Source organism: Panulirus ornatus, chromosome 19 (genome assembly GCF_036320965.1).
Source record: "Panulirus ornatus isolate Po-2019 chromosome 19, ASM3632096v1, whole genome shotgun sequence".
Classification (NCBI taxonomy): Eukaryota; Metazoa; Arthropoda; class Malacostraca; order Decapoda; family Palinuridae; genus Panulirus; species Panulirus ornatus.
Window position 1 is genome coordinate 33,795,083 of NC_092242.1, and position 20,342 is coordinate 33,815,424.

The window sequence follows — 20,342 nt, forward strand, 5'->3', positions numbered from 1 at the left end:
TCCTTTAAGTATTTTTAATCTTTCTATCAATTTGCCCCAGAGGCGTTTCTTGCTTAAGGAGAACAAGTTTAATTCTCTCAGCTTCTCCTCATACGGCTTGTTACGTAAAGAGGGAATCAATTTAGCAGCATGTCGCTGCGCTGACTCTGATATAAGAATGACCTTGCTGAAGTGGGGACCCCAAAACTGCAGTGCATATTTGAGATGTGGTCTAACTAAACCTAGGTCTAGTGCCAAAATCATATCCTTGTAGTTACACGTAAAGTTTCTGTTTAGAAATCTTAACATTGTATTTGCTTTTTTGGAAGCTTCATTGCAATGCTGGGAGAATCTGAAGTTATGAGAGACCCCCTAATCTCTCACAGTAGGTGTGTCCTTTATCGTATGGCCCATATGTTCATAACTTTTTTTCGGTGACCTACTTGCAACAGCTAACATTTACTGACGTCAAATGGCATTTCCCGTTTAGTAGACCATTCAGCGATTTTATCTAAATCCTCTTGTAATCGTAGCCTAACTTCATCAGTGAATATGGCACTGCCAATCTTTGCGTCATCTGCAAATTTGGACACTACGAATTTAGCACTGCGTCATTATCGTTAATATAAATGATGAAAAGAATAGGCCAAAGTCCTGATCCCTGAGGGACTCCACCAGTAGCGGGTGACCACGGTGATCATTCTCCATTCATTGCGACCCTCTGCTTCCTCTCACGTAATATAGACAAACACACACACACACACACACACACACACACACACAGGCTAGCCCAAGCAAGGCACCCATATATCGACTAACGCAGAGATGAGAATGAACGGTCAGTTGGGTTGGCTGTGGGCTGACTGTAGCCCCGAAGACTCGAATCCAGTTTGGTCCATGAGCGAATTATGGTCAGCAACGATAACCATTATAACACGAAAGTATCTTAACTATTTTTGTTTTACGGGGAGATAGTTTTACACTCGTGTTGCCCAGTTTTCTTAACCTTGTTTATATTGGCCATGAATGAACATAATCACATACCTCCCTAGATGAACAGATGGGTGGACTGTGGACCGGCTACCGTGACCAGGATTCGAATTATTGCTTGTTTGATCCCAGGTGGCTCTGGCATGTGTGACGGTCAGTAACGCTAACTGATACGCCACTGAGGTCCATGCGCGCGCGCGTGTGTGTGTGTGTGTGTGTGTGTGTGTGTGTGTGTGTGTGTGTGTACCTGTGTTCCCTCGAAATTAATGTTTTTCTTCTTCGATCTATACTTTTTTTTCACCTTACATGTGCGTTCTTGTCGTCATTACCGGTTGCTATAACTAGTACATATCCCAATTGTACAAGACAAATAGAATTATTAACATTAATCTGCAAGAGACAAATCATCTCACTCTTTCCTCGGCTGACTATAGATGACTCAGATTGGCGCTGAGTAGGACATTGGGATCATTGGCAGCAGCTGCTCCTGGTCGTATCCATTTCCCGGAAAGCTATTGCTAAACTTCAGCGATTGGACCATTAGTTTGTGGACCGCTGGTCTGGCCTGAATGAAGGACCTTAACTTGCATCGGTCTACACGACAACTTCTTAACCTTTATTTTGATTAAGAATGTACCTGATGAATCTTGCCCTCCAACTAACGTGTCTTGTGCCAAACAAAAAAGAACTTAACTGTTATTGTTGTTGTCAAAACTTTCTTGACAGAGACATCTGTTGTCTCTGGACGGTCTTGATGGAAGAGATTGTTGTCTATGGACGGTTTTGACGGAGGAGCCGGTTGTCCATGGAGGGTTTTGACGAAGAAGCCTGTAGTGTAGGGACTCGCTCGAGAAAATAGTGTGTTGTCCAAGGACGTTCTTGACAAAGAAACCTACGACAAATACGCCTGTTGTCTATGGACGCTCTTGACAGAGAAACGTGGTGTTGGGACGGTCCTGACAGCGAGTCCTGTTGTGAAGAAACCGTTCATCTCAACTTTAGGTGTTGAATTTATAGGTATCATCTTGTTTATAATTATTTAGGCTGTAGGATGGTAGCACTACCTAGTTATATGGATATGAATATCATTCCAGATGACGACACAGTACTAAAGCTCCCTGGTGTTTTCCACGTGATACAGAGAGGTATTCGACGATACATGCGAGTGTGGTGTGTGTTCGTTGAATACTATGGATACACAGGTCTTAAGATATTGTGGATTTCCAAAAAATGACAAAGAGAGAGAGAGAGAGAGAGAGAGAGAGAGAGAGAGAGAGAGAGAGAGAGAGAGAGAGAGAGAGAGAGAGAGAGAGAGAGAGAGAGAGAGAGAGAGAGAGTTAGAGACATAGACACATACCACACAGACCCAACGTCCAGTCAAGATGGTCTGGCCTTAAAGCAAATATAAAAAAAAAATCTTCATTCTTGTAAGCAGTAAAGTTAAAGGATAGCAAAACAAATTTGGGCTTTCTCCTCCCCTTCACTCTTTCCGGCACACGCCAGCAGGAAAACAAGTGGAAAAATACCTTGCAGAAGTAATAAGCCTGAAAGAAATTCTTTATTGGAAAATCATAACGCAGAATGAACATGAATATGTCATGCATCCCTCTACGACCTGCATCCCTTCACTTTTTGTTATAAAGGAAATGTTAAGGATGAACTTGAACTCAAGCCTTTCGACTTGCTATGCATATATCATTCCTTATGTTGTTGAATCCTTTAAGTATTTCTAAACATATTATCAATTTGCCCCGGAGGCGACTCTTGCTTATGGAGAACAAGTTAATTCTCCCAGTTTCTCCTCATACGGCTTGTTACGTAAGGAGTGAATCAATTTAGCTGCATTTCGCTTTACTGATTCTAATGTAAGAATGACCTTACTGAAGTGGTGGTTCCAAAACTGCGGTTCATATTCGAGATGTGGTGTGACTAAACCAAGGTCTAGTGGCAATATCATATCCTTGTATTTATACGTAAAGTTTCTGTTTATATATCTTAACACTCTATTTGCTTTCTTGGCAGTTTCATTGCAATGATGGGAGAATTTGAAGTTATTAGAGACCCTTTGATCTCTCACATTAGGGGTGTCCTTTATTTTGTGGCCCATACGTTCATGATTTTTTTTTTTTCGGTTTCCTACTTGCAACAGCTAACAATTATTGACGTCAAATGGCATTTGCCGTTTGCTAGACCATTCAGCGATTTTATCTAGATCCTCTTGTAATCTTAGCCTATCTTCATCGGTGAATATGGCATTGCCAATATTTTTGTCATCTGCAAAATTGGACACTACGAATTTAGCACTGCGTCATTATCGTTAATATAAATGATGAAAAGAATGGGCCAAAATCCTGATCCCTTGGGGACTCCACAAGTAACAGGTGACCACGGTGATGATTCTCCATTCATTGCGACTCTCTACTTCCTATCACGTAACCTGGCTTCTACCCAAATTCGTATGCAACCAGCAATCCCCGAGTCTCGTACTTTATGCATCAGTTTAATGTGTGGGACTTTGCAAAATGCCTTTTGGAAGTTTAGAAATATTATGTCTATTGCTTCTGTCTAGTAGTGAGTATTGAATAATGTAACCTTGCCGTGTGTTAATGATCAGGCTGTGCAATTCCAGATAGGCTTTAATTTCATCTCTGAATGATCGACTCCAGAAGTTTACACACAATTGATATGAGGCTAATTGTTCACTAATTACCAGGCAATTCGAGGCTTCCCATTTTGTTTATAGGAGTGACTTCTACCAGTCTCCAGTCCTGCGGGGCTATTCCACCCTGACCAGATTTAATGAAAATGTGTGTTAACGGTCCGGCAATTTCGTCTTTGGCCTTTTTAATCTTTCGCTGATGGAAACGATCACGACCTGGGCTTTTACTAGCCTTCAACTTATCTGTCTGTGTTAGTATTTCTGTAACTGTGACGTAAATTCTTGTATCGTGTGAGTGCTGTTTATCAGTCTTGAAATTCATGTCGATGCTTACTACTGTAAAAACAGAATCACAAAACTTGTTCAGGGTTGTTGTTATGCTTTTATCATCCACAATGGGGTTTCAGTCCTTGATTGCTATGGTATTCCATATGATTCATATTATTGATATATCCATGAAAATGTTTAAGATCACTATTACTATCTCTTGCAATACTCACCTTGTCTTTTCTCATGGCAATTTTGTCGTCTGAGTGCATTATATTGCGTTGTAATATAATGGTCATTGCCTGGTTTCATAGGCTTACAGAATTTATTTCTGCTCCGTATAGCTCTTGCAGTATCTAAGGAGTAACAATCAGGCTTTTTGTTGGTTTTCATGCTTCTGTCGTGCATGGGAATGAATGTGACTTGAGGTAGTTATTTATCTTAGTCAGTGAGGAAAAAAAAATCAAACTGTTGTACTTGGTAAACAAACATCAGAATATCCTCTACAGAAACTGAGCTGGAATTTCCTGATAATACTTACCTCCTACTCCATAATGAGCATATCTTGTGGAGATATATCTGGATAACAGTATCAGTAAGGATAACACTAATGAACACATTTTGGTATTTTATATTTCGTTGGTGAAATGCTTTCTATCACGAATTGTGGTACGCTAAACACAAAAATGACCATGAAAACGCTCGATTGGATACTGTTTCCAAGAGAAATTCTTTGTCTTAAGTTTTGCATGCAATTCATATCATATTAGTGACACAAGGTACTGTCACTGGCTGATCTTGATTGAACACACCACCTCCTTGCCTGTCGCTTGTTTACAAGTCCTGGTGCATCTCCTGTTGCCGTCCAACTAAAATCTACGAACATCGGTGAACTTCATTTGTCCTGGTACAGTTTCTTTATCGCCGCGACGTCTTGATGAAACGCTCCCCGTGCTCATCGTTCACTGTGCCTCAGTTAGCCGTAAAAAACTCCTGGAGAGAGTGGAGAACATGTATCTTTAAAGTCATTTTGCGTCTTATTTTCTGATAGGATGACAACTGATTTTCACAAGTTCCTTACAGCTGTCAGCCTTTATATATCCTGGAAAGTTTGTTGTTACCAGCGGGAAAGCATTCCACGCTACCTTCTCCTCATCACTGAAGATGCGGTCACACTGTTCATCTCTGAAGAGCTTATGGATGTGTGGACTGACGAAAATACCCTCCTTGATATTCGCCTCAGTGGGCTTTAGGAATTTTCCACCAAAGCACCTAAACGTTAGCCCACATTAATCTAAAGTTTGATGTACAGAGGCGGTAGCAAAATCTTGCTAGGTTCTACCAGTGGAGGATGCTGTGTGTTCTTTATTCCTGGTTCCTTGTTATAACATTCACACAGGAAATAGCAAAAGTTCGTGTAGCCTTGCTGAAGTTCAAGCAAGCAGCCATTGGCATTTCTTGAAGCTGATGCCATTATAATCTGCTTCATGTTGTTATAATATTTCTTTGTATAGACAGGATTGACAGCAACGCGTTGCCATTATGCACCAAAAAGCTTTTAGACTCAACTTTGTATTGAGGGCTGCAATTAGGCCACCTACTTCTTAACTGATGTAGTGAAATTTCTATGGCATGCACGAAACACAGACATTGTCACATTATCATTAAAGAGATTCCAGTATTGCAGTCTCGATCCCAACTGGTTTGTTATACTCTACGGCAGTTCTAAATCTCTGACGAGGTTCCTTTAAAGTCATTTTGCGTGATCCTGTGTGGTTCAGCAGACGTCATGTTAGGTGCAAAATCAGCATCTTTTTATGTTGACGGCTCACATGCTTCAAAAATGTATCATTCTCTTCTTCCTCCGATTTCAGGGATTCTTATTCTTTTTTGGTGGCGTGGGGTGGGGTGGGGTGGGGTGGGGTGGGGTGGGTTGGGGTGAGGGTTGGCGGGGGGTCGAGAACGGGAAGTCCTTCACCGCGAGGTACCCAGTGCAAGAGCTTAGTTTGAGGTCCGCTTTTCCTGGAAATGCCTTGCTGGACTGGAGGCACCATGCAGCTTCTGTTGGCTCCCTCCTCACCCTGAACACGGCTAAAGGCGTCGCTTGCCTTTTCCATGCAACCAGATGCGAAGGTTTGTTGGACAAGCACTGCAACATATGTGTGGGGCCTAACTCATATCATGGTCCCCAGCGTTGAAGCCAAAGTAAAAGTTGTAGGCTTTCTTGATGGTCGATCTTATGGCATGCTTTTGTGATACAAAGGTCACCTCCCACAGATATAATGAAAATTATCTGCACTGTTTATGCACTCAGTCATCATTGTTGACGTTCGGCAATGAAATCACTCAACAGTCAGTCACACGTGGCCCCCCACACAACAGGAACAGTACACTTCAGCAGAATGACAGAAAACTAGCACACGGCACTGCAAGATGCAACAAACTTTGTATTGTATTGTATTTTGAAAAAGAAATTGGTAGCACTACAATATCTAAGCCAACTCCAACTTTATTATAGATACAGGAATACAAAACAATGTCTGCATTACAAGAGCACGACACGTATAAAGACGTCAGATTACGAATAAATGCTTAATGAACGCACATGACACCTGTTCGCTGGGCGACTTCCCAAAAGGGTAGCAATCATAGTGACACAGGACCTGGGTGCTGAGAGCAACATCCACTTTCCGCGCTCTGGTTTGCCTTAAAGCCGCACAACGCCAAAATCAGTGTCATTCATACATACTGAGACACACCTCATATCTTAAAAACTGAAGCCAATTAACAATGCAAGGTATCATATTTCTGCTGCGTCCCCAAATTAGTAAAGATTATCTACTTGCATTTCAGAAACATTTGGTTATTGATTACCATAATCAGACTAACTTCATATTCGCTGGTAACATCGACGATGACAACTTATCTGAATCCTGTCCTAGTCTAGTTTCTTTTCCAGAATTAAAGTCCTGCTGGAAATGTGAAGCGACAGTAACACTTTGACCAAGACCTGTAGCTTATTATCACAAACGTGGAACTGATGATATCACTCTCTAACACAAGATATCCTATCTTCTTGATAATGTACTATATAGTTACTTATGATAATTTAGGAGAATTCTAAACAGTCGTGTTTTCACATGCATCTGTACATGATGTATATCAGTCAGTAAACGTAACAGCAAGCGCCAAAACAGTTTCCTCGACCCCTGAGTTACCGATGCTTTCACGTAACTGCAGCCAAGATACAGCTATCAGTAATAATAGAATTTTCATAAATGTATTAAAGTAAGCTCTGTGTGTGTGTGTGTGTGTGTGTGTGTGTGTGTGTGTGTGTGTGTGTGTGTGTGTGTGTGTGTGTGTTGTTTGTGTGTGTGTGTGTGCGTGTGTGTGTGTGCGTGTGTGTGTGTCTGTGTGTGTCTGTGTGTGTGTTGTTTGTATGTTTGTTTGATTGTTTGTTTGTTTGTTTGTGTGTGTGTGTGTGTGTGTGTGTGTGTGTGTGTTGTTTGATTGTGTGTGTGTGTGTGTGTGTGTGTGTGTGTGTGTGTGTGTGTGTTTGTGTGTGTGTGTGTGTGTGTGTGTGTGTGTGTGTGTGTGTGTGTTGTTTGTTTGTGTGTGTGTGTGTGTGTGTGTGTGTGTGTGTGTGTGTGTGTGTGTGTGTGTGTGTGTGTGTGTGTGTCTGTGTAAACCTCTTAATCACCGAGAGTCAAGTAGCAAGTAACAAATTCTACCACTCTCTCCTCATATGGTTTGTTACACAAGGAAGGAATCAATTTAGCTGCTCTTTGCTGCACTGCTTCAGATTTAAGAATATCTTTGCTAAAGCTGGGGTACCAAAACTGCACTGCATATTGGAGGTGTGATCTAACTAGAATTGGGTATAGTGGTCATATCACATCCTTGCATTTGTACGTAAAGTTTCTGCTAATAAATCCTAACATCCTATTTGTTTTCTTGCCACAGTGCTGGGAGAATTTGAAGTTACTGAAGACAGTGACCCCTGGATCTCTCTCTACCTAATGGCCCATCAGTTTATAATCTAATTTTTTGTTTAGGTTTCATACTTGTTACAGCTGACATTTATGGTTGTTGAATGGTATTTGCCATTTACTAGACCGTTCAGCTATATTATCTACATCTTTATGTGATCTTAGCCAATCTTCTCCAGTTTATATAGCAGTGCCGATCTTTGTGTCATCTGCAAATTTGGACAGTACTCTATTTAGCCCAACCTCAATATCGTTAATATGAATAATGAAAAGTATAGGCCCACGTTCGGATACTTGGGGGACTCCACTTGGAATGGGTGACCAAGGTGATGATTCTCCATTCATTACGACTCCCTGCATCCTGTCATTTAAACAGGCTTCTATTCAGTTTCCAGTACAATCAGCAATTATCGGTGCCCAGACTTTGTGCAATTTAACGTGGGGCACTTTGTCGAATGCTTTCTAGAATGTCAGAAATATTATATCTATTACTTCTGTATTGTCGTGGGTATTGAATACTTTTCGACAAGATGTAAAGTTGTAAGACATGATCTGCGTCTTCTCAAACCATGCTGTGTATTCTTGATCAGGCTCTGTTGTTCCAGATAAGGTACGATTTTATCTCTAATAATCGACTCCAAAAGTTTAAATATAATTGATATAAGGCTAATAGGACGGTAATCACCAGGCAATCCGCGGCTTTTCTTTTTTATACTACACAGGAGTGACGTCTGCAAATCTCCACTCGAGTGGGATTATTCCATCTTGCAGTGATTTATTGAAAATATGGGTTATCAGTCCGGGAATTTTGTGTTTGGTGTTTTCATTTAATCGTGGATAGAAACGATCAGGACTTGGGCTTATATTAGTCTTCAACTTATCTGTGTTAGTATTTCTTTAACTGTTTCGGTAAATCATTGTGTAGGGTGTGTTATTAAACATTGTCTCAAAATTCGTGGCATTGCTTTCTAGTTAAAATACAGAACTAAAAAACTTATTCATGTTGTTGTCCTAGTCCACCCCTTATATTTTTCTTATGAATGATATATCTATAAAATCTTTTAGGATCTCTATCGCCGTCTCTTGCAATACTCACTTCGTATTCTCTTTTGGCTTCTTTGATAAGTCTTTTCACTTACCTTCCGACTGTGTTATATTGCGTTGCAATATTTGGGTCATACTCTGATTTCTTAAGCTAATAGGGTTTATTCTGAGCCTAACAGCTTTGCAATATTTTGGGAGTAACAAGCAGGCTTAATCTTAGTTTTATTGTTTTTGTCGTGCATGGGAATGATTATGACCTGATGGTGCATAAACTAACGCTTAAAACTGGTCCATAATTCTTCTGGGCATGAACCAACGAGGGTCAGACTTTTATGCGTCGTGTAGCTCGTTAAAACCTACCCTTTGAGAGTTAGCGGTAATGATACTGGCTGTGGGGGAGTCGGTTTTGATATTTACGTCGAACCTAACCACGTTATTGTCACAAGTCCTTAGGTGTTAATGGAACCCCTGGGATGCAAGAACTAAATCAATTATATTAGCTTCCCTTGTCGGCTCGGTGACGGTTTGGTAATCATTATTTCTGACAAAGTTGATAAATCCAGCAGATTCACTTTCTACAACTGAGACAGTTAGGTATTTGATTTCTGGAAAATCAAAATTCCAAAGAATGATCGAGTCTTTATCCTGTACTGCTAGTTGTAGACCCTTCTACATGAGTGTCAATATCTGTTCGTTGACTATGGCGTCTTTGGATGAAGTTTATGTAAACTTTGAAGGATTCTGTGCTAATCTGAACACACAAGTGTTCAACAAGAGCAGATGTTTTAGTCTAAATTTTGAAGGGGTTTAGATAAGATTTTACATACCGCGCAGTTCCGCCTCCTCGACCGTCTCTGTCCTTTACTTATACTTTGTAGTCTGGTAGATTGTACTCGCTAATCAGATCGTTGTTTTTCGTGTTCTGAAATGTTTGTAAACCAATGATATCAACGTGTTCACTGTTTACCAAAAAATCCAATTCAATTATTTTGTTTCAGGTGGATCTTATATTCATGTAAAGTCCATTTAATTTCTTCGAGTTAGTTCTGTAGGAGACTGGTGGTGGTATGATTTAGACTCCCCATGACCTGCATCCCTGACGTCGCTGTCTGGTAGGGTAAGATTGGGATTCGATCTGGCCTCTCTTGTGTGATATGTAATATGACCCGATCTGACCTCAACCAACCGGTTGATGTGGTCAACACACCGACCTCTAGCAGATCTCAATAGAAATTTTATCCCTGTAGTTGTATAGCAATTTCATCTTTGATTTGCACAGCTAAGACTGCTGCTCACTTACTGTTATGGTGAATGCAGTTTCAGTTGTATAGTTTATTGCCTTCTATGAATTTGAGCCCAGGATCTAAAACGCCAGCGTTAGCATCCGGGTACAGGCGGTTTAATCTTATTTACACCCAGCGCTCCGCTTAGGGCGTTGTTACCTACACTGAGTCGCGGGGATCGCCAACTATAACAATGTTATCCAATCTATTTTTCAGGGTGCCATTCAGCTCGTTGTATTCTTCTATGATAACTTCTGACTTTGATTTCTTATGGTAAATGTCGTTGCTCACAACATTCACCACTAAACATGACTTTTCAGCTGGTCCTTTAATGTCTTTAACTTTTGGTTTAATGTGGGAACTTCTGGCACCGGGGTAGACGTGGACTGTTCTCTTAGCTCTCAAATTCCCCACCAAGTGATTACCAAGATTTCTGACCAACGAGTCGCATATGATCACGGTACAGTCATATTCGCTCCTTTCTTGCAAGTCTCTGAGTACTGCAGATGTACTGCTCGTGGGTGTGGTCGACGGGGGTGGGAGGGAGGGAGGAAAGTGGTCCCATGAGGAAAGTGAGGGGAACGGCTGGATGGGTGGTTGAGATGTGACGTAGACATGGAGGAGGTTATAGAATTTGGCCTGAGGTGTAGGGTGAACATGATGAGAGTTAGGAGGGGCCGTGGTAGCATAGGTTTGGGGGGGGGGGGTTACACACTGGGGTGGGGTAATGTGGGTAAGGTCAGGTGCGCCATTTCTCTTCCCTTGGTATCAAATTATCCTCTTCAAGACTTTTAGCTCTGCCTTAATTTCACTCACATCACTTTTAACTAGACTTCTCTTCCAGGTCACCACAGGCTACGCAGAACTTCTCTTCCAGGTTATTACAAATTACGTAGAACTTATCTAGATCACTGCAGGTTACGCAGAACAATCTTTGTACGTTCCGTATGGTCCCGTTGTTATGAAATCCTTAATCTAACCTCGACTACATGGTTGGCGAATAGCTGGCGCCATTGTGATAAGGAAATGAATCACCCAAACGTACACAGAAAGGTTGATAAATGTAATTAAAGTGATGGAACACCTGACATAGGATTAGCAACTATCGAGGGTAATCGATGCTAATGAACTGTGATCTTGATATGTTGGCTGGGCGGTGACCCCACTTGACATTACAACTGGGCACAGAGCGACTCGTCCTGCCACGACGAGCTCCCGAGACGTAATGAACAAGAGAAGCTTTGAGTTACGAATAAGCTTGTGGATTTAGCCATCTAGATTAATAAATCAAAATCATCACAACTAATGCATTTCTCTTTTATGGAGTTGCCATCCTGACTTTTCTTACTGGAAGGATCCTGTTTAATTAGATCAGCTTTCGCAAGTGTGCTTTCGCTGATGAACAGTTATGATTATGATAGTTGGTCAGCTGCAGTTGAATGATTATGTATTCCTACCCTTCCTGTGGGCAGTGGCTCAAGAGAAGATGCATAGTGCACTAAAGGTCGAGGGACTAGGTGGCCTTGGTGACTGAAATACATTATAAGTTACATAGTAAGGAAAGTGTTAACATGGTTAGGGTAACAAAATGAATGATTTGGTAAATTATGAGTTACATTAGAAAGACAGACAGCAGGAGGCCTGATTGGACCACGACTGTGTTGTCTGGGAAAAAAAAGGTTTAACTTGACAAGAAAATGTAATTCCGCTCAGCCATCACAGACTCACTGCTGCTACACATTAGCGTTCTAGTGTCCACGTTGCCGCTGTCGTTTATACAGTTTATCTCTGGCGTTTCTCTCAGAGTATACCTGACTTTATAAGATAGCTGTCTTAACGACTTGTGAAGGTATTTATAATCTTAGCATTCACTACGTCTGACGGTGATTATAGTCTTAGCATTCACTACGTCTGACGGTGATTATAGTCTTAGCATTCACTACGTCTGACGGTGATTATAGTCTTAGCATTCACTACGTCTGACGGTGATTATAGTCTTAGCATTCACTACGTCTGACGGTGATCTATTCCAGTGCTCAACACACCCAGAGGAAAAGAAGCTTTTCCCCAAGTCCGTACTACATCTTTTAGCTTTGAGTTTTATTTCATTTGTCCTGGTAACCGTATTTTCTTATGTTTCGAAAACATGTTCGTGATTTACGTTGTCGAACTCGTTCAGAATTTTGAACACCTGTATTAAGTCACCGCGAAGTCTACGTTCTTAAGGGAGAGGTGGTCCAATAGCTTTAGCCTCTTCGTATGCCAGATTTCTAAGGGATGGGATCAATTTTACCGCGCGTCTTTGTAATTGCTCTAATTTTTCCTCGTCTTTTTTATAGTTTGGGGATCAAACTACACTGCATATTCAAGATGTGGCCTTGCTAGATAATTACAAAGTCTGAGAATTGTTTCTGTTGTTTTGTATTATATATTCCTGGCTATGAAACCTAAGAATTAATTGCCTTGTTTACTTGCTGCTTAACACTATTTAGTGTACTTCAGATTGTTGCTAATGACAACTCTAAGGTTCTTTTCTCCCTTTACTTTAGTTAGAGCGTTTCCGAATAGTTTGTAGTCTTAACGTATATTCTGGTCTCCAAAGTGCATCACTTTACACTTGTCTACATCAAATTTCATTTGCCATCTGTCTGACCACTCTGCTAGTAAGTTGATATCTCTTTGAATCATTTCGCAACCCTGCCTGTTTACAGCTCTACCCGCTAGTTTAGTATCGCCAGCAAATTTGGAGATCTTAGATATGAAACTGAGCTCAAAGTCATTAATGTATATTATGAAAAGAATTGCTCTTAAGACCGACCCCAATGGCACACCACTCGTTACATCTAGCCAGTCTGAGGCTTTGCTATTTAATGCTACAAGCTGCTTTCTTCCGGTAAGCCAGTCTTTGATGAATGTGCATAGTTTTTCACCAATTCCGTGTGCTTTGAGTTTATGTATAAGTTTTGTGAGGTACTTTATCGGCAGCCTTTTGGAAATCTAAATATACTACATCAGCCAGTGCTTTTTCGTCCTAATTCTGCTATGTGACATTGAAAAACTCCAGCAAATTCGTTAGGTTGGATCTTCTATTACGGAAACCATGTTGGTTGTCAGATAAGATTCTGTGTTCTTCTAGAAACGTGGCAATTTCATCTGTCATTATTTTTTCCCATTGTTATACCCAATTCTGATGTAAGGATAACTGGGTAGTAGTTCAAGGAAATTTTTTTCTATTTTTCAGTATGTCTAGGTAACATTTACTAGCTTCACAGTCAAGTTGGCTCCTGACCATCCGATAGAGATTTGTTAGATATCGTTGTTGTAGGGTATATCAGTTGTCTCCTGACTTCTTCTAAAATCTTAGATTTGTTAGGATTTAATTGGTCCAGGTATTTAGGTAATTCAGAGCTCTCTTTTGTCTACTTTTAACTCTTCTTCATCAGATTCTTAAAACAATTTCATTGGTTGCGGTATTCAAGATGTTTCTTCAATTGTGAATATTGGAATGAGTTAGTACGGTAAGCATTTCCTTGTCGTCAGCTGTTAGTGTATCATGTTCGTTTCGTAATGGTTCAATGCCATCTTTTACTGTCTTCTTTTGTCTTATATATTTAAAGAATTCCTTAGGATTATTCTTAACTTTCAAGTGAATTAATTTTTCTTCGTCACGTTTACTCTGTCTCATGACCTTACACTCGTTGGTCTTTTATTAGCTCTTGTCGATTTTCATCGGTTTCCATTGATCTTAATTTCTTATATCTTTTCTTCTTTTGGCAAATCAGCCCCTCTATTTTCATATTCATCCATGATGGTTTTGAAATATTGCAAGTTCTCTTCGTGATTCATGGAATATATATTTTCAATCTCGAGAGGAATGTTTTTAGAATTATTCCACATTTCCTCTACCGTGTATACGTCAAAAGGTTTTGTCCAATTAGCACCGTGAATTTCGTGTCTGATGTTTTTCAAAATTTGCTCGCCTGTAATCTGAGATCAAGAGGGTGTTATCATGTATTTCATAATCTAAATTCATCTCTAATCTAATCAAACTGTGATGATTGTTTGACAAACTCTCGCTTACTTCACAAGAGTTGATCAAGTTTGTCACAGGTGAAGAAAAGATCAAGAATGCTTTTACTTGTAGCTGATTTTTAATTGAATTTTCAAGAAAATCGTCTTCAATCAGTTTCTTTAGTCTCGTTCCCTCTCGGTCACCTGTTAACGTATCCAAGCTTATGTTTGGACTATTGAAGTCTCTTACTATTATAACCTCTTTACTGTTTACTATTGTTTTGATGTCACTATAAAGCATCTTATTGTTGCCTTCTTTTTGCTTAGGAGGTCTGTAAATGACATCGAGACGTAGTTTACTTTTGAACTTGTTGGTAATATCAAGAGAGTCGTAAGTGTGTGTGCCTGCTTTGCTTATCTTAATAGTACTTAGATTGCTATCAACGTAGATGAAAACTCCACTACCCAACCGGTATTAAGCGATCTTTCGTAAATAGTTTGTATCCAGGTATTGCTAACTCGACGATTAAGCATTTATTCTCAGAGTTTACCCATGTTACTGAGATTGCAATAATGTTCGGTTTTTCAGTAACTGTATGGGATATAAGTTCATCGCGTTTTGTAATGATGCTCCGGGAATTTGTGTATACTAAACTTGGAGTTGATTCCTGAAATGAATTTGCTTTGCGTGTTTGTTCTAGCACTGTTAATGTTTGTGTGTGCAGCAGCGGGAGAGAGACGGTTCTCCATCTGTTCTTTGTTCACCGCCTTACCCTCCCCGCTTTGGACCCTATCAGCCATGTTCCTAAAAGTTACAACCTATAGTTGTGCTAACCTGCTACTTACAGTATACTGCTTGAGTTATCCCCAGCTGACCCTTCTTGACCTTCTTTGCTAATTCCTCTGCATCTGAGGTTACCGCTACTCCTCAAGGATCATCTACCGCTATCTTTAAATTGATCAAACTGGACGCCTTGTTCCTCAGATCTCGTTCACGCTCAGATTTCGCCCACACGGACCTACGTCCTACAGATACTCCCTCACCCTCCCCCACTCTCCCAGCTCCTTCGTTAGCTAGAGTGTGATTTGCTCTCCTGAGTAGATAAGCAACAGAGATTGGATTACGTAGCAAGAAAGTTAAGAAAATAACTATTTGTAATAAGCAAACTAATGATACTTTTCAAGTAACCGAGGTAAAACATTGTTATGTATGAAATGTTTGCACATATAATATTTGGCAAGTATTGTCTCTAAACTCAATGATTTTACAACAGTCAAGCACATAATGTTCTAGAGTATGGGAATTATTTTGTTAGTAAAGTTTGCATTTTTCTGTTCACTATCAAACTTCCATAAGTATTTACAGCCCAGCCAAGCCATGCAACATCATCATAGAGGTGTCTACTAATCGTGTTGGTGGAACCATATGTGTATGGTTCCTCTTGCGTGATGCTGTGATGGTAACTGGACCTGCTTAAGTCTTGAAAATATTCATGTTCTTTCTGAATGGTTGTTTTAAGGTTACTCGCAGGTAAATCCAGGAAGTATTCAACTTCATTTTTCGAGGCAGATGTTTTGGCCAGTTTATTAACTTTATCATGTATTATCAGCCCAATATGGGATGGAATCCTGAGAAAGTGGACTCTGGACCCAGCATGAGCAATTTTGCTACACCTGTGTCGTACTTCAAAACACAAGCATATTACGATCAGAATAAAGCAAGTTTAACGCACTTTATGATGAAATAGAATCAGCTACAATTCATCACAGAGTTTTCAACATGTTTAAGGATAGCAAATGGTTCCGTCTGGAGTGTGGATGCCCGGTTATTAACCTTGAGTCCAAGGTAATCGTAAAAACCGGGAGTACGTATTGCACAATAGCATCTCGGCAGCGTCAGTGGCTTTTTTTTTTTTTTGTCTGGAATCATCTGCGTATATCGTCTGTGGGACATTATAGTAAATGGTAATGGTTTCAGTTTGGTACTGAGAGTCATTATCTATTCTTAACACTAACTCAGGCTGCGACCAGAGTAGAGGTTTTGGTAGGAATGTGGGACTAGTTATATCAAAGAGGTTAATTTCCCATTGGTCAGGAAAGTGCGATTGTTGTCTCTTATGGTAAAGTTCATGACTACTATACATTCTGATCTTATTCCCAGTTTTAGTAATCCATCTAAATGGATGGCTCCTACGTGAGAAGATCTGAGAATCCGGATCCCATTAATGGCAAGGATTTCAGTTATTCTATCTCTGATACTAGGAAGACCATGCTCTTTCTTCATATTTTGAATCTATGTTGTTTTATGGCAGCCAGGAATGATGTTCATAGCTTTATTTTCCATTTTGTCACTCAAGTCTTCCAAGCCTTCTCTTAGGCATTAGAGCAAACGAGGGAGTAATATATTCAAGCATTGAAGGGATGTATGCGATGTATATTACTTAACTATTCTGGCGTTAGCCCAGACTGAGGGTTGGGGCCAGCTACAGCTCTGAGTGCCCCCAAGCCTCTCTCTGCATTAGTAGTTAACTCTTCTTACAACAGCTCCAAGTGTTGGTACCTCTAACCCAAGAAAACAATACCTTTTTACATAATCAATCGGTCTCGTTATTTAACTGAATCTCACTGATGACCCCTTCTTTTCGGGGGACGTCTGTTGAAGATTTTGGTTTGCCAGCGGAGATGACAAGGCCTAGTCTTTCACAGGTATCTGATACGTGGTTGAGTGAGTGTATTGTTATACCCGGAGGTGTTAGTCATGATATCGTCGGCATATGGTGTGCGGTATTCGTGGGCATGCACTGAAGAAAGGCATTTATTAGAACACTGAACAAAGAGAGCTAAGTGCACCGCCTTGCGGAGTACCAAGTTTAAACTCCCGGATACAGAACGGATGACTTTCTGTTATACAGGTAAACAAAGATCCATCACAAAAGGTAGCCCCCTATATCCAGTTTGACAAATTCATACAAGATTGCGTCGATTGGATATGCCAAAAGCAGCTTTAAGTTCAAAGAAGGTGGTGATGCAACTGTACTATGTATGGAGAGTTAAAAAGGTGGTGATGCAGTGATGCTCACTCATTTCGTGCATAAAACCATATAGATTGGGAGACAGATGCTCTCGAATTCTGTGTAGAAGACGACTGAATACCATCCTTTAGATAGTTTTACATAAACAACTCGTTGATTATATAGGTCTAAAGGCATTAGGTTGGTTGAATTTGGGTATTGGAATAATAAGGCTATTTGACCAGGGGGTAGGTAGAACTCCTGTCACATAGCTCATGTTTTACATTTCAAAAGAAGATTATCGGGTACGTTGTGTAGGAGCAAAGATTTCATGGGCGATATCATTCCCTCTTGGGAACGTAGCTTTGCCTTCAGTCAGCACTGCGTCTAGTTCAAATTCAGTAAATAGGATATTGCAGTCATCATGCCACTTGCTCATCATGAAATGGATTAGTTTATTTTTATGTTCATGTTTGAGATTTAGCTTAAGTTGAGTCTCAGATAATTGATTTGCAAAACTAGACGTGCTAGCCCAAGTATACAGTAGCTCGTTGGCTCTTTGCAAAGGGTTTGGATGGGAGACTTGACTGCTTTCTCCTCCCTTGATATTGTTATTATCTCTACACGCCCTACTGATGAGTGCATATGTGTTCAGGCTGTTGACAAATTCTCCCCAGCTAGGTTTTTCAAACTCAGTCGTGGATTGATGGACACTTGCTAAGACAGTCTGGGCTAGTTCCAGCATTCCTGGCGTTTGTGATCGCCTGTTAACTAGTCTGACTGCCCTGGCGAAAGACTTATATTTCTTAAGTTTTGGATCATTATAGTCGGTGTGATGTCCTCGTGTGTTAGGTTGGGATGTGTTCACGGGTCTCGTAAACCATCTAGGTGGTTCTGGGTATTCCAGAACAATGTCATCGAGGTCATTATTAAATTTCTCCACACCGATAGTCTGGTAGAACTCATACCAGCCGGTCATATGAGGAATAGAAGTCTGGCGCTGATCATCAGGGATTTTGAGCCGTTCGTTAAACTTCCCCCGGGGAGGATGGTATGAGAAAAGTTAATATTGGATAGCCTAGACTCATGATCACTCAGCATATTTTGAACAACAATGGAAGAATGTGTAGTGTACGAGAACTCTACACATAGATCAAGGATCCCAACATGGACTTGAGTTGGCTCTACCTCCTCTATCAGCTGTCTTTATAATGTGTATTCAACAGTGTTAACAGCTGCTGCCCATTCAGATTGGTATGGTTGGAATTACCAATTAATTTGTGTGTAGATTTAGAATCCCAAAGTATCAAAGTTGGTTCTGATTGGATACTTACTGGCAGGTCTGCTATATTAAACAGGCCTGCTGGTGCATATGAATTAATGATGTTTATAGTGGAGTTACCTGCGTAGACCTTGATGCCATTGTACTTCATACCATAGCCCTAAGATTTCTTAACACTGCATGATCTAAGATCTTAACATCTAAAGAAAGGTAATTTTGGTAGTACTGACCCGGCAAGTATTCCGAATATCTGTAGCCATACTACATCTATGGGATCGCTGGAAACTTTAGGGTGAATGTCAGGTAACCTCTTCCTGAGGCAGGCAATGATAAACATCAAGATTGTAAATACCGCATTGTCAGCTATCTTGTTATTTTGTTTAGTTATGCTCGAGCTTATCAATACAAAACTGACAGGTTATGGAACCAGTCCAGGTAAGTACACTCTTGATGTGATCAATACATGAAAGAAAGTATCTCTACCAATAGAGAACGAGGTCTTTTTTACCAGTGTTATTATCATCACTGATAAAATCATTCACTCCCTGGGGAATGAGGGTGGGTTGGGCGGCACATATGGTAACCGGAACTAGGAAAGGGAATGGGGGAAACAGAGAACACTTTCCTAAACATAATCTCTGACACTCACAATCCGCTGTATGACATCTCTCTTACCCTTTCATTATTTACTCGATCAAACCACCTCACACCCCATATTGTCCTCAAACATCTAATATCCAACACATCCACCCTCCTTCGCACTCTATCTATAGCCCACAACTCGCAACCATATAACATTGTTGGAACCACTATTCCTTCAAACATACCCATTTTTGCTTTCCAAGAAAACGTTCTCGACTTCCACATATTTTTCAGCACTCCGAGAACTTTCGCCCTCTCCCTCACCCTATGATTCACTTCCGCTTCCATGGTTCCATTCGCTGCCAAATCCACTCCCAGATATCTAAAACACTTCATTTCCTCCAGTTTTTCTCCATTCAAACTTACCTCCAAATTAACTTGTCCCTCAACCATGTTATACCTAATAACCTTGCTCTTATTCACATTTACTCTCAGCTTTCTTCTTTCACAAACTTTACCAAACTCAGTCACCAGCTTCTGCAGTTTCTCACACGAATCAGCCACCAGCGCTGTATCATAACTGAACAACAACTGACACACTTCCCAAGCTCTCTCATCCACAACACACTGCATACTTGCCCCTCCTTCCCAAACACTTGCATTCACGTATTTAACAATCCCATCCATAAACAAATTAAACAACCATGGAGATATCACGCACCCCTGCAACAAAGCAACATTCACTGGGAACCAATCAATTTCCGCACTTCTTATTCGTACACATGCCTTATATCCTCGATAAAAACTTTTCACTGCGTCTGACAACTTGCCTCCCACACCATATATTCTTAATATCTTCCACAAAGCATCTCAATCAATTCTATCACATGCCTTCTCCAGATCCATAAATGCTACACACAAATCCATTTGCTTTTCTAAGTATTTCTCACATATATTTTTAAAGCAAACACCTGATCCACACATCCTCTACCACTTCTGAAACCACCCTGCTCTTCCCAAATCCAATGCCCTGTACATGCCTTCACCCTCTCAATCAATACCCTCCCATATAATTTCCAGGAATGCTCAACAAACATAGACATTTGTAATTTGAGCGCTCACGCTTATCCCCTTTGCCTTTGTACAATGACACTATGTAAGATTCCGCCAATCCTCAGGCATTTCACCATGAGTCTTACATACATCAAATAACCTTACCAACCAGTCAACAATACAGTCACACAC